Here is a 16,721-nt window from a genome sequence, read left to right on the forward strand (position 1 = left end):
ATGAGGCCAAAAATCTTCAATCATGCGTATTGCAAAGCTGGATAGTGTTATAATTTATTCCTGTTATTATATTGTAGACTTGCATTTTGTGCCCTGCCCATGGTTAGTCGGTTAGTCGGTTAGTCAAATACTTTTCTTGACTTCTGCTTACTGATAATCTTCCCAAGTTGACACTGGAGTCTAAAAAATCAAACTTTATTGGGATATATGTTAATTGAAGTGTTGGGTTTGATCTCAGTCTGCCGTTTCCCTCCTTGACCTAGAATTTTCCACTCACCTATACTCAGTATGATTCAGCATTCGTGCTGTAGAATAGATTATATGTGTATTTTGAGGGCAGACATGAATCATAACTATGTCGTGATCATATTTGGATATTCAGATAGAACAGCTTGTTGCATGAAAAATCATCCCATTCATCTTGTCAGACACCTTTAGAGGGCATCTTGTTTCAGAGTAGCCAGATCTAGAAATGATTATCTCACACGAATCCTTAGGAAGACATGACTCAACCCTGGACAGTAGTTCACCAGGACAGCAGGCGTGTTTGATAACATGTTGCAAACATCATAAGATCACGTCTTATCAAACGCGCCTGTTGTCGTTCGGACTACATAGGTTCACAGAGCTGATTATATCTCATTCTCAGAAGTTCTTGGGAGTGAAATGCTCTTAGGCACCGTTTGGTAGTGCAGAATCCTGACTATGGAAAAGGAATGGGTGGGAATCTGGATAGAGTAACATTTGGTACACATTAATCAGGATTATTGGGAATCCTGATTCAAGGGAAAAAGGCAAAATCAGATTCCATTACTCTGTCTATGGAATCGGAGTAAACTCCTTGGAATTCAATCTTTTCTCCTACCCTTCAACTCTTTGATCCGCAGTCGAAATTTGCTTGATCCCCAGCTTCATCGCTTTGTTGTTGGCAATGGTAAAGGATGGAAGCACCATCATGATCCACCACTGTCGTGACCTGCAACCACTGCCTCCGCCTCTTCTGTGCCCACCGACTGGCCATTTCATGGGCGTGAGAGGTTTTGATTTCTTGATCAGTGGCTCCCTCTCCTTTGTCTTCTTCCCCTTCTATTTTATCTGTCGCTTGCCAGGCAATGAATCATTCACTACTGATGAACAAGAAGATGAGCTTCTCCGACCTCCACCTTCATTCTCCCCCAGCCACCACTTCTTTGGTGTTAATTGTGCATAGCAAGCATCAATCTTCACTTGATTTTTGTATATAATGATTGCTGCAAATTTTGTGCGATTGTGCAAAAAGGTTGGGGCGGGTTTAGTGGTGGTCATCACTAGTTTTGTGCACCAAATTAGGAGAGGGAAGATGAAAGGGACGGGGAATGTCTTTTTTATTTTGGGAAGAGGGCACTCTGGTCTTTTCCTATTTTAAATATATATATATATATATATTTATATTTATTAAAATTATATAAGATTTCATTTTCATACCAAGCACCTTTTTAAAATTCAATTTTATTCTAATTTTGGTTATAATTTCATTTTTAATTCTGATTCTAATTTCATCAAAAACTCTTCCAATATATCAAATAGAGCGTCAGTAGTTTAGTTATCCAAAATGTTATTACTGTTTAGACTACTCAGATTCAAAATGAATTATCTCATTTTTTAAAATTTATCATTGTGATGAACACCAAATAAGGACCTTTGCTTATAGTCAAAGAGAAATGGATATCAACACAGACACAGAAGTGTTTATGTATAATTTGGAGAATGGTCTTGCATGATATGATTGTCTGGCGCCGCTGTTTTGTTTTCTTGATAGGCTATGACACAAAGTACCTGCGTCAAGAATCCACCAATAACCACGTGATCTGTTAACTAAGTAATACTCTATCCAATCTTTGAGCTAATTATCTACACTTAGTTAATGGATCCTCACATAAAATATCATTTGGGATGTCTTTGCTTTATAATCTTCCCTTTCTTCTGTGTTTGTAGGTTCATCAAGAAGATTATAGGTGTGTATTTGAATGATGTTGTAATGTGAGGGTTTTGCTGATGAGTGCTAAAACTGAACTCACCAAGACTCGTGTACCGATGAAAAGTTCTAACAGGATTTGTGTGTTTTTTTTTTTTTTTTGGGGGGGGGGGGACTGAATGGACCCGGTAGAGGAGCAACAGATTAGATCATATTTACATGCGAAGGATCTTTCTTAGCTTTTGTTCTTATTCTCTGCGCCTTATCTCAGATCATAGCCTTTCTGGGTGACTACAATGTTATTTTCAAAAGACTGGTGTTAGTCCCCTTCATTATCCTCTTTCAATTTGTGATGCTGTTGCCTGGCAGCGAAAGCTGATGCATCATATATAACTTTATATTCTGAATACTGTTTGTTGTGTGATATCATTAACAAGGGATTTGGATCTTCCCAACTATTTTGGCCCCTCAATCACGGCACACTTGGTTAAACTTGTAAAGGAATTGTATCAGTTTGACCAAAGGTCTCAAATTTGAGTTTCATGAATGTGATAATGTTGGTAGTAAAGCTTTTGCTTGAAAGAGTTTTATTCCCACTGGATTTGGATTAGTTTGGATCCTTGTTAAGTTCCCTCAATTTGATATAGAACATACTCAGCACATTAGATGTTCCTTGCAAAATAATAATAATAATAACAATAATAATTTTTGCCCGTCAAAGCATGACGCTTCTTCTATTAAATGTTTTAGTATTTTAAGGAAATATACATAATTTGAAATGCTTATGGGAGAATAGCACCTAAGGGTTTTTAGATTAAAGAATTAGCATGTCAGATCTAATATATTTTGAATTTATTTTACAGGCCTAAAAGTCTTATATGCAAGTATGTTTTTTTGGTGTGAAAAGACTCATTTGCCACTTGTTTAAAAAAATAACATCATGTGAAGGACATTGTATTACTAATATTTGGACTTTGTCATGTTATATAACATTTTGTTGTTTATGCACCCAAAAAATTTGTACATTATTGTTTAACAAAATCACATGAACTGTATATAATGAATAAACATTATGTTGTTAGTGTATAGATCATGTCCTATTATTTATGAAAATTGTGTTGTTTACGTACTCAGGAACTTATATATTATTGTTCAACTAAGCTATGCAGACTACATATAATTAAGGAATATTATATTAGCAATGTATAAACGTAGTTATGTTATATATGAAAATTCTATTGAGCCCACGGAATAAATTCTAAATGTATTAGGCTTAGGTACTAATTTCTTTGAGATGGAAAGTTCAAGTGCCGTTCTCCCATGCTTTGTCTGGGAAGAATGAAATGAAGAATATAATATTTGTAGAGATGCGAGAATCCTCTTGAAAGGTGGTAAGCTACCTAATCTTCCCATCATCTAAATTGCGACCTTGACGAGCTCGTGCGTCCTCATGTCATGAAATGATTTTTTTTTTTTTTAAATGTCTTCACCTACTTAGTGCGCACCTAATCCGTCAATCTTAACTCGAAGCAACCTACGCGTTTCATCTGCACGGAAGTATTTTACCGAAACAACAATCAAGTTCATTGTTTCCTAATTTTATAGTATTTTGTTATCGAATAAAATTTGTTTTCTGGTTTACTTTTTCAAAATTTAAATTTATTTTTATATATTTTTTTTAAATTGAAGTGACCACCGGCTCTAGGCCATGAATGAAAATATATACAAAGCAAACAATGCATCTTAAGGCTTTTTTCTTAATTATATTTATAAGCATGAACCTCATTGTTTTTCTGTTCCCTTTATGATATTTTCAATTATGTTTAAAAATTAAAAGGAAAATATAATTATTAATTCTTATAATTTTATCAAGTTTCATTTTTAGTTCTTATAGTTTTTTTTTTAAGTGTTTTCAGTCCTTATAGAAATGAAAACACTAAAACTATAGAGACATGAATAATAAATGTCATTCAATCTTGCTAAAATTATAGAGACTGAAAATATTAAAAAAATTATAAGAATTAAAAGAAAAATCTAATGAAATTATAAGATTTGATAATTATGTTTTCCCAAGATTAAAAACTCAAACACATGAAAATATCCCAGTAAGTTTTGGGTTAAATGAGAAGTGTATTTCATGTAAAAGAGTATAAAATGAAAATATCATGAAATGAAAAATAATATTCCTATTTTGGGTTAATTTTCTACTCTTTTAGTTTTTATACAATGCATAAAAATATGTTCCATGTAACATCTTAATTTTTAGATAAAAAAATATAAAATTTAAGTTAATAATAGGAATTTATATTATTTGAAATTATTTAGAAATAATAATATAGTTAGAAATTTAATTGTGAATTTAAAACTTAGGTTTAAAATTATATAAGAAATATTTTGTTAAAATATAATTTTAAGATTTAAAAAAAATTTATGTGTGTGTGTGAGTTTAAAAAAAACAATAAAAAAAATGGTTGAAGTAAAAAAAAAAGAGAGAGAGGCACTGTAGAAGTCCCACATCGATTAGATGTGGGAAGGTGAGATGCCTACTCACATATAAAAAGAGGAGGCACCAGGAGGAGCAAAAGGAAGAAAAAGAAAAATTTATGCAATTTGTGAAAATTGCAACTAAGGGCCCAAGATGTAATTTGTGAAAATTGCAAGTCATGGCCTAAAGGTTTGAATAATTAAATCCAAACCTATAATTTTTTAATATAATTTTGGGACCCACAATCTCATTTTTATATTTTTTTCTCTCTTCCTCTCACATTGCTCGGCGTTTTCTCGCAAGGGGGGATTATTTTCTTTTTCTTCAGGTATGTTCTAACTTTCCTGTTTAGATTAGCATTTAAAAATTATTTTAAGTACAAAATTAATTTTATAGTTATTTTATAAATAATATTAGCTTTCTAGTGATATGATTATTTTGTAGAATAGAATAAATATTCTGATTAAGATTTTTCTATAGGATAGTTAATCTGATGATATGATACATTAAAAATATAAATTAAATCTCTTAAGGGTATAATAAATATTATAGAATATTTTCTTGAGGTTGAAACTCATGTTTAAGAATTTTTGAGTTAAACTCTAGATTTATATGGTTGAAGTTATGTTGAATCTGAGATGTAGGGATGAACCTCTGATTATTAAATATTTATTTAAGTATGAATAGGTATTTTTGAGGTTATAGAAAAGTGATTTGAGGCTTCAGGATAATTCTAAAATTTTTAATTTATTTTTGGACGAATTTTTAGAATATAGAAGGATGAAATTGTGATACTAGAAGTGATTTGAGGCTTAAAAATAGTTTATTAGGGTATGAGAATTTTAGAAAAGAATTTGGAAAGTTAAATGAGGTATAAATCTTAAATTAGTGTTAATATAGATTATAAATCTAAGACTTTCTAACTCTTTAAATTAGAGTTATTTATTTTAATGTAAAATTAATATATAACATTATGAAATAACTATGTAGATTGTGTTGACAAAGATAGTGGTGAAAGAGGAGTTGTGAAGGGGAACTTGTTGTTCAAGACACAAGGTAACCATTATTAATGTGTTGTGATGAGTGTGTTTGTGAATGGTTATGCGTTGTTTTGTTGTTTGGAAAAAATTATGAATTATTGAAAATAAATACTGTTATATACTTGTTTGAAATTATTGCCAAGTGGGTCAAAAATTTATTTTCTATTTATCATGATGAGATATTATTGTTCGGATATATTCCTATTTGGATATTTGAATGATGCATGACTTGTCAGGGTATTTTAATATATGGTGTTAATGGAAATTTCTGTTCGGTTAATTATTACCACGTGGTAAGCCCTCATTGGACCCAATGAGTGGCGTGTCGCTTGGTCCAACTCACATTTGGTCGAGTGATTTGGCGTCCGAGCATGGCAAAAGAAGGATATAAGGTGCAGTCATGCAAATTAAATATTTTCTTGAGGTTGAAACTCATGTTTAAGAATTTTTGAGTTAAACTCTAGATTTATATGGTTGAAGTTATGTTGAATCTGAGATGTAGGGATGAACCTCTGATTATTAAATATTTATTAAGTATGAATAGGTATTTTTGAGATTATAGAAAGGTGATTTGAGGCTTCAGGATAATTTTAAAATTTAATTTATTTTTGGACAAATTTTTAGAATATAAAAAGATGAAATTGTGATACTAGAAGTGATTTGAGGATAAAAAAAAATAGTTTATTAGGGTACAAGAATTTTAGAAAAGAATTAAAAAGTTAAATGAGGCATAAATCTTAAATTAGTGTTAATATGGATTATAGATCTAAGACTTTCTAACTATTTAAATTAGAGTTATTTATTTTAATGTAAAATTAATATATAGTATTGTGAAATAATTATGTAGATTATATTGACAAAGATAGTGGTGAAAAAGGAGTTGTGAAGGGGAACTTGTTATTCAAGACACAAGGTAACCATTATTAATGTGTTGTGATAGGTGTGTTTGTGAATGGTTATGTGTTGTTTGTTGTTTGGAAAAATTATAAATTATTGAAAATAAATACTGTTATATACTTCCGTGAAATCATTGCCAAGTGGGTTAAAAATTTATTTTTTGTTTATCATGATGAGATATTATTGTTCGGATATATTTCTGTTTGGATATTTGAATGATGCATGACTTGTCAGGGTATTTTAATGTATGGTGTTAATGGGAATTTTGTTCGGTTAATTATTACCACGTGGTAAGCCCTCATTGGACCCAATGAGTGGCGTGTCGCTTGGTCCAACTCACCTTTGGCCGGGTGATTTGGCGTCCGAGCATGGCGAAAGGAGAATATAAGGTGCAGTCATGCAAATTAAATACTTGTTCGGTTTGTTTGAAAGTATTGTTCGGTTAAATGTTTTGTGTGCCCACTTAGCAATCGCATGATTAGTTACATCCGCATGTATCACTACATATTAATTTTTGGTTACTAGGACTTTTAAGTCTCATTCCCCGTGGTTAATATTTTTACAGGAGCGAGTCTGGCCGAGAAAGCACAAGAGGTGTAACTATGGTGTATGAGACACCATCTTTTACGTTGCCTCTTATTTTAGATTATACAATGTATCTTGTGCCAACTCAAGACATATCTTCTTTGTGAAGCATGTAAACTCTAATCCTTTTTATTAAAAGTATTTATATGACCAAGAGGATTATGTCTGTCCTTTTTGATTTATGATCTGATTTGAATATCATACCATGAGGATTATGTCTGTCCCTTATGGTTTTAATTGTTTTTTTGAGATATTTTAAGACCTGTGGTATATTGTCTTGGATGTATCATGGTAGAAATTTTTCTACCATGATAAGAGTATGATAAGGGTTCAATGAAAAAAATAATTTATTGAATTAATAATTTATGAAAAATCAGTTTGTATTTTTGAGGGTGTTACATTCCAAACTCTCATCACTTTGATGATAGAAAACACAGAACTTATTAATTTAAAAATGATAAGAATTTAAAAAAGATGAAGTTGGATGACATTTTCAAGCAATTTTTCAAAAAAACGCCTCAATTCTAAGCTAAATTTTTAAAGACTAAATAAGAGACTAATCTATTAAAAGGTGTGAAGTAAATATGATAGATTGATGACATGTCTTATAGCCTTCTCTAACAGAATAATTATCCAAATTTTTGTTAACCATTTAATACAATCAAGGTGATTATTAAAAGGAATTGGATTCTTTAAAATAAATGAAACAATGGCGGAAGAATATAATGAATTAAGTAAAGAAGTGTTCCAACAAAGAGAAGGATGCAATATAATGTTAGAAACATTTCAAGAAGTTTACAAATAAGTCTTGTAAAATATAGAAACAATGATCAAGTTTTTTGGGGCTTGAGTATTATTTGAAATTGGATCAAAAGATAACAATGCCTTTATTAAAATATGTTATATCAATCAAATAATTTAAAATTATTTTATTAATAATTTACACTAATATTTTAACTTTTTACAATAATAACTTTACATATCTAATAGTTAAATCAATTATGCATTATTAAAAAATTTAATGCTAATTATTTACAACTATTTTATTATTAATTTACAACCATTATTTTAAATTTTCAAAATTATAATTTTACATATCTAACAATTAAATTGATTGTGCATTACTAATAAAGTTTAACACTAATTGTTTACAACTACTTCATCACTAATTTACAAATTATCACTTTAATTCTTTGCAATTATAACTTCACATGTACAAAGTTAAAAAGATTTGAATATTTGATGTAAAAAGTTAAAGTTATAATTATGAATTATTAATAAAGTGATTGTAAATTATTTAATTGATGTAATATATTTTTAATAGGGTTTTATTGACTCTACACTCTAATTTCAAATTACAATCAAGTCTTAAAAGACTTGCTTGTGATTTCTAAATTTTACGAGACTTATTTATCAATAAGTCTACTCCATGGTATTTATATGTAATTATCTCAAAAAATAAATAATACATATAATATTACTTGTCTTGATTTTTTACCATAAAAGCAAAATCTCCTTTTAAAAATCGTATTAAATGAGACCTGCCTAAAAGTGACGTGGATAATTGGATATATCTTTTATTATTTGTAAATAAGGTGTGACTGAATACAAAACAAATTATGCAACAATTAATCTAAAGATTGCCGAAAATAAAATGTCTCATAACAATACTGCACATTTAATTAGGTTTAAAAAAAAAATCAATCCACATAAAATATTAATTAACTATTGCACATTTATTTTGTTTGGCCAGTATATTCATAAATATTTTGATAGAATAACAAATAAATCTCTTTAAAATAGAAACAAACAGCAATTTAGTCCTGCAAAATGTAATGGTGTCTTTTAAGTCCTAAACATCACAATTGCCATTAAAGTTTTTGATGGAATAATAAAAATATTTTTTAATTTTAAAAATTAAAAAAATTATGAGAAAAAATTGTGAATGCTTAAACTACTTTAATTATTAACTGAATGAGACTTCTAAATTTTAAAATTAAAGCTGTGAATGAAAAAAAAAACTTTATTACACCTTATTGATTAAAGAAAAATGGTGAGAAAAAGCTTGAAATATTTAAATCACTTTAATAATTTGTTAAATTAGAATTGTGAATGAAAAAACTGTTGCACTTTTAAAATTAAGGATATTTTTATTATTTCAAAGATTTTTTTAATAATAATTAGGTCACTTAGAATTTAAAAAAAATATTATCACATTTTATAAAATTAAATTATTATTTATCATATTTGATGAGATTAAATTATTATTATTTTTATTTTAAAGAGATTTATTTTTTATTTTTCAGCTATTTTTTCTAGAAATTTATAAACATGATAATAAATTAAGAAATTTTGCTGAGGTCAGCGCTGCACGAGAGCATCAGCAGCAAGGCTACTCTTCCGTGTTTGGAACACGAATAATGAGTTTTCCAAACAGTGCCTCATTGTCATTGAGCAGCATCTTTAGTCTCGTGGATGAGAGAGAAAGATATAACAAGTCCTGTGTCAAAGAAACGAGCTTTACCATTCTACAGCTTCGTGAGTGGCTCCCTCTCTCTGCAGCTTATGCTCGCAGCTTTTGGCATTTTCCCCTGATATTCCTTCCCCATCCCATTCCTACAACATGAAAATACGCCAAACAGCAATGATGTGCTGGGGTTTTTGGTACCCAACAATCCTCTGCTTTTAGGGATTTACCTCTTTTTCTATCTTCCCTTCCTTCATTTTTCTCCATTGGGCGTCTTCTCTGTATCATCGGTAGTTTAAGGTATGTTCTAACGATGATCCCCAGCTTCACACTCTTGCTTGCATGTAATCTTTCATCACCTAGGTATTCTTCAACCTCTTTATCGCAGTCTTCGTTTACATTTTTTGTTGAGATATTCGTCGAATTTCATATGGTCTCTGTATGAACGATAATGGGTTTCGCAACATCTAGGACTTGGGGTTTTTCTTTTTAAATACTTAAATGGGTTCTCGAGTGTCAGTTTTCTTACCGATGAAACTGGAAACTTTGTGCGCAAGCTATGGGTATTACAAGTTAAATAAGAGAGTTAAAACGTGTTCGTAACTGGCCTTTAGCACAAGACGACTTGAGTTGCTGTCTGATAACGATATCTAAGCACAGCCTTTGCGTTCACCAGCCTAAGATGTAGTTAAAGTTGCAATTGACCTTATATTTGTCAGATTCTTCTCCTTGATTATTCTGCATCCGCACACAAGCATTCACACTGGGCACTACTAGCATGAAATAGTTTTCTTAGCCTATAGAAGCACTTCTTATGTTTTCTGTGGTGACTCACATGTATTTAACATCATATTACCCTCGTTACTATATCTTTCATATTAAGTAAAACTTATCCTACCTACCCACAACTCAAGTTGTTATCAGGAGTTTTCTGATACTCAAGTACCTTGTTATAGGGAAACTGCAATCAGCCCAGAGGCTTGGCGGCAAGGGGGTTGAAATTTTCCGTTAATGATATATTAATAGTTAACTGTGTATCTGTATAATCTGTTACAACTGGGTGGAAACTAGACTTATATAGAATTGTTATCATGTCCTTCATAGCTGCAATTCTTGATTTGAGATACCTGCAATTACATACTGAAACTTTCTATCCTATAGCTCCAGAAACCAGTGTTAATACAACTATTGTGGCATGCTGCTTCTTCTGATGGAGTAAAAAATGGCGTAATTTGATATCTCCTTTGTACTGTTCCTTAAGATATTGATGATTCATGGCTCGGAAGGGTAATCAACAGAAGAATGGAATGGACCCTCATGGTTTGAACCACAAAAAAGTGGTTTCTGGGCCTGTGCTTTCAGGTGTGAAAGGACATGCCAAAGGTGGCAAGGTGAAGGTCTTTCCTGGAGAAGAGTGCTCAAATGGAAACCATAGTAGTAGGCTTTCACAGAACGCCAAAGAAACTACTTCTGCCGGAGATGGTAATAACAATGTGCAAAACTCTGAGAAAATTTCAAGGAAAGAGAAACAAGGAATGGCTACTAAGCATGACCTGGATGAGCCATTGTCTTTCACGAGTGATCCAGGAGAGTGCAGTCAGAATGCGGAAGTTCCTATACAAGAAGAAAATGAGGCATTACCAAGAAGTAATCAAGGTCAACTAAATATAATAAGTAGATTGAGCTATTTCCTGAATGGGTTTCTCATAAAAAGTGTTGTGGAAAAAGGAGATCTTGCCAATAATTTGTATTTTCGGAGATTAAGGTTGTGGTTATCATCCATCTTCACAGCATTTACAGCATGGCTAACCAGACAGAGGCCATTGTTTGTATATCTTATGTCCAGCATTTTAAAGGCTTGTGAACATCTTAAAATGAAAATTCAGCAGGCATATCCCGTTGTTCTGAAATGGCTTTTACAATTTGGGAACATAATGCTTCTTTTATCAGTGTTTTGGTTGGACTGTGCGCTTAGGGGTGTTGATTCCTTTGTACGAATGGGGACTGTATCCTTCTTCTCTGTTATATGGTGCAGCATATTCTCAGTCATTGGTATGATAGGGATGCTCAAGTTTCTTGTTATCCTGGTAAGTTCTAGTTATAATTTTTGTTACCTTTAAGTTAGGTCTTGATTATTATTATTATGATTGAGAAGATATATTTTGTTGAATATTTTAACCCTCGTTTTATTTGTCACTTCTACATGTGACCTCTGTGTTTATAAATTTTATATATCTTTAGCTCATTAGGTGCCAACGGTGATTATTTTAGATTAATGGTCTCGCTATTTTGATTCTCCATTCTCTTGTCATGGTTGGAAGTGTAGCATGTAAATGATGAATCATGAAACTTGATTTAGAAGATCCCAAAGTATCATTATACATTTTGAGAATTCAATTTCACATATTTGAACGAGTTATTCATGATTTTGTTTGTAATTTAAATATTATTGTTCATGTTTGTACTCAATAGTGAGAACAATGGATCAAATAAATTTTCATGAGCTCCAACCTCTTCTATCTGAAAGTATCTATGGGTTGTTTTAAATGTTTAAGTGATTGGCGTGGGAAATTTTAACAGCCCTTCTGGCTTATTTTTTGGTGTTTGGTTTGGTTATCAAGGAGCCAACTGTAGATTGAGTATGAATGTTGTTAACTCGAAAGAATTCCTTCTTTGGATGCGTATTTCACTGCCACCTGTCTCATTTGATGCCCAACTGGTATAGATTTTAGGTGGACACCACAGTGGACTCTTTGTTACTCTTTATTACCATCATCATTTATCTGTAAAATAGCTATTTAATCTATTAATATTGATCCGTTCTTAATTACTCTCTAGCTGTTTTTTTGGTCATAATTTCACTATCAGAAGCTGGAGGTATTGGAAGTGATTTGCAACTTCTAGATATATACTTGTTCTCATTAATTGCCATTTTATATTGAGAACTGAAGACTTGCATGATAATCCAGCAATTGAGGACAAAGCAAATGATAAATTCTTAACTCCCATCCTCACACTCCTCTGTATTGAGTTGATTTGTACATGATTTGAATCACCATGATTTGCTGTCCTGAAATTGGTTTTGAGTGCCTCATGTAGCAAGATATATGTTTCCTGTATACTCAACTGTTTCTTATAACGGGTCAGGGGCCTGGCTGCCTTAATTGGATTCTTCGTTGGGCTTACCCTTGCAATTTTGGTAGTTGCAATCCTTGGAGTTGTTTTCTTGTGGATTTATGGCAGCTTTTGGACAACTGCAACTTTCATCTTCCTTGGAGGTGATTTGCTGGTCTATTATGTTGTTTGCATCATTTTCTCTGTATCTGAGCCTTTCTGAGTACATTTGCACCATCTCAACACGTTTATGTTTTGTACAGAACAATGAGACATGCTATTGTCATGCATTTTCCTGGAAACTTGCTATGTTTGGCCATATTTTAAATTCAGGACTGGCATATAAGTTGAGCCATGAACGTATTGCACTATTATCACCACTGTCTATTCTGTCTATTGTGCTCGGTTGTACGTGGGTGGCTTGGCTTGCTATTAGCTTTAAAACTGTCATTTATTTCAAGCGATGTGCTAATATACTTCCTCAAGACAAAAGGATAAATCAGCAAAGTCAATCCAATGCCTCTTCCTGAACATAGACCTGGAATGCAAGGTCAGCCAGATTTCTCTAGTGATGAGCCAATGCATACTTACTCTGAAAATGGGCCAGGACCATCTGTTGATCGAAGTGCGGGAGTACCTTCAACAAGTGGGGCTGACTTTGATTTACCTTCTGAAGAAGAAGTTGTCCGTTTGTTGAATTGCTCTGATCATTACTCAGTATTGGGCTTGACCCGCTATCAGAACATAGATGCTTCACTCGTGAACGGGGAATATAGGAAAAAGGTTATTGCTATTCGCTGATGCTATTTGCCTAATACTGGCTTAACCATGCCTCTTTCTTAGTGAATCTTTCTAATATGTTTTACTCTTAGGTTTACATGATTGTTAGTGATCCTTTGATTGGTTATCTAATGCTTATTGTTTTTCTTGACAATTTTTTATCCTGAACTAGACGTCTGTATTGAATGTCAGGCAATGTTGGTGCATCCTGATATAAAAATATGGGTGATGAAAAAGGCGGCAGCAGAAGCTTTTCAAGAAGCTTCAAAATGCGTATGAGGTAAGTTTGATGTTTTTGCCCATTCCATTCAGAAAGTCAAAAGAGAAAATTCCACCTAAATCTTTTGTACAATCATAATCAATCCCCCAGGTTCTTATGGATTCGTTGAAACGAACGAAAAGCATATGATTGATGACTTGAGGGGAGGGAGGAACTTTTGAGCATATTTCGCAGGTTTCAGACTGCTTCTCAATCCCATAAGGTATGATTTTACATTGAATATAGTGATCAGCATTCAAGTTTTCAATATGGCCAAGGAAATAGCTATGGATGTATAGAAGACTCTGGAGGGGAGGACTGGTAACCATTGTTTATAAATCATAATAGAAAATGAAGCATTGTCCTCTGATTATTACACGTGCTATATTTGAATAGATGAAATGGGAAAAGTTGACACGATATAAACAGCTGTGTGTCTTAATGGCAATTTGGTTGCTGCAAAGTTCACAAACCTACTATTGTAACTTGACTACATTCAAACATATGGTGTGTTCTGACGCATTTGTTCCCCCCCTCCACAGGGAAGGTTCATCTGATTTTATGCTTTTTAATTATTTCCTTGCTCTCTGAACTTCATGGAAAAGCTAAAATGCTTAGTCATCTCTCTAGTTTTGGTGTTAATACCTGATCTAACTTTTGTTCTGGATGTTTTGGCTAGAATGGTAGGCAAGGATTCTTTCTTCAGGATTTACACGATCAGATGCAGACAGTGATGATACCTTTTTAGGGATTCAAGGCGAATATCATGCAAAAAGTGTGGCAGCTTTCATATATGGATACATACAAAAAAACAAAAGTCTCGAGCAAGATGGTGCCAGGTTTTTTTCCTTCATTTCTTTTTCTTAATGGAGCCGTGAAGCTTATGTAGATGACTGTTAGTTAGGCATATTGCATTTTCCTTTGTACTGTCAGCATGTCTTCCTTGATGAGAAAGCTTTTCTTCTTTCCCTGGCATGGCACTTATGTTTTCCATGGTGTTGTTTCATTTGAAGGATTGCCAAGATTTTCATCAAGCCAAAGATGGTGATGGATGGGTTGAACAATTGTCCCAGCCATTTCTCTTTGGATTGCTGCTGCAGAAGGTGAGGATCAAAGTACCATGTATGTTGGATAGAAGGTGTTGTTATTGGGGAAGCACTTTGGAACTGTAGTCTTGCCTTCAGTGTTTTTAAAGCTAGTATTAAAATGGAATTTTTGGTTGCATATGTGCTATTAGTTGTGACATCAGAAAATGATATGCTTCTGTTTTTCCCAGGTGGATTTGCCTTCTGCCTATGTGTGTGCTGATAGCCAGCTATACGATGCCACTGAATGGTCTATACCTGTCAGGTACTGCTGTTTGTTTGTTTGTTTTGTTTTTTTTTTTTAAATTTTAGTCCTCTTTATCTTATGTCATATCCTCAATTAGGAGGGCCTGTGAGAGAGTGAAAAAAATTGGCTGTTGAGAATTGCCAGCAGGGGCAACATGAATTGGTTCATAGGGGCTTAAAGAGGAATCCCAAACTGGTGTGGGACTGTGGGGCTGTTTAAGGGGTTATGTAGATGTTTAAGCTGAAGGTGACTAAGAGCACACTAAGGAAAAAGTGGAGAGTCAGCCTAATTTGAGGGAAGCTTGTGAGAGGATAGCTTCATGAAGGCCTAAAATAATTTCTTTCTGTTGTGGCTGTTTCCTCCTATAATTCTAAGATGAATCTGTGTTTCCATCATATATTGACTTTTGAGAGACCAGGTGTTAATTAGAAATATTTCTGCAGTGAGGTATCGTGTTGACATGCTGTAAAAAGCTTAATTTGTTTCAGCTCAACTTTAAGCGTATTGCTGCATGTCTTTGTTTACGCATGTGAAACCTACCCTTAGAAACTGGCTTGTAAGGAAAACTAACTACTACGGCAAGAGTTACCTGTGGTTACCCAACATGGGACTTCATCATAGCATCCTTGATGATTGTGGTACAGGGTGCTCCATTGCGGCCACTGGGTTGCATCCTCCACATTAAATCTTTTCTGTGGAGGTTGGACTAGCTCAATACCAATGGCTGGAGATACCTACGTAAGTATGGGAAACCAATCATAAGCACGTTTATACGTGTGTGAAAAACATGCCGTTTAATTACCACAAGTATTACTTGTAGTTACTGGACATGAGATTCCATTAGTGTCACTTTTACAGAGCTGACGTCTTTGCAAAAATATTTGTTTGATGTATTCAGGCTTTCTGAGTAATTGACGAAGTTTTTCATAGATACTTGTAGTATCTATTTAAAGCTGACTGTTTTTCATTATGTGAATATTGCAGCTAAAGCTTATTATTTAGAAGTGCTAAGTGGATACTTGGGCTGCAGTTTGTCTTTTTCCTGAAATGCTTGGTTTTTTAGTTTACCTTGCTTCCAAGCTTGCGCCTTGAGGTTTTGTATGGAGATTAGAAGCTTCACATGACACTAACTGAACATATTTATTGCAGGGTATGAGATGTCCGGCAAATACTCATAAACCGAGTTTTCATGTGAACACTAGCTTTAACATCACAAAGCATGGTTCAAGTAAAGGATCACATTCTGGTCAAAGAGGTGGTCGGATGCCGACAATGAACGTGGAGGAAAACCATGACAGAAGAGGAGTTCTTTGAGTGGTTACAGAATGCAGCACAGGCAGGCATGTTTGACAATTTGGTGGCAGTGCTGCTGCTGAGAGTCCGTCTAAATCAGGCAGCGGGCAGCGGTGGCGGCAGCGGTGGAAATGGAAGCAAGAGAAAGAAAAGGGAAAGACAAGCACGATGAGAGCAAAGCCATCTTTGTTTCTATATTATCAAGGACAGGATTTGTGGCCCTTGAAGCTTGAATGAAGGCTTGAGGAAGAAGTTTGAACCCCTTGTATAGTGTTAGTTTCCCCAATTGCCTCAGGTGTCCATTAATTTTCGGGTGCTCTTTGTACACTGCAACAAATATAGCCGTAAGAATTGATTGATGTGGCAATGATCCTGTTGCGCTGATTTTCCCAGTCAAGTTGCCATATGCTGGAAAGCCACTGAAGAGAGGGATCTACCAAAGGGATGATATTAGTAAACCACAAACGTCATATTTAATCTCTTTCAGCTGATGTTCATACAAATGTTGGTGTTAT

At 33.4% G+C, this 16,721-nt stretch overlaps 1 pseudogene; it reads left to right on the top strand.

Annotated features, from left to right (window-relative positions):
- The first annotated feature begins 9,426 nt into the window (after positions 1–9,426).
- Positions 9,427–16,378, top strand: LOC129297475 (uncharacterized; annotated as a pseudogene).
- Positions 16,379–16,721: the final 343 nt, after the last annotated feature.

This window comes from Prosopis cineraria, unplaced genomic scaffold, assembly GCF_029017545.1.
Source record: "Prosopis cineraria cultivar Desert tree isolate PC_DT_omini unplaced genomic scaffold, ASM2901754v1 PC535, whole genome shotgun sequence".
Lineage (NCBI taxonomy): Eukaryota > Viridiplantae > Streptophyta > Magnoliopsida > Fabales > Fabaceae > Prosopis > Prosopis cineraria.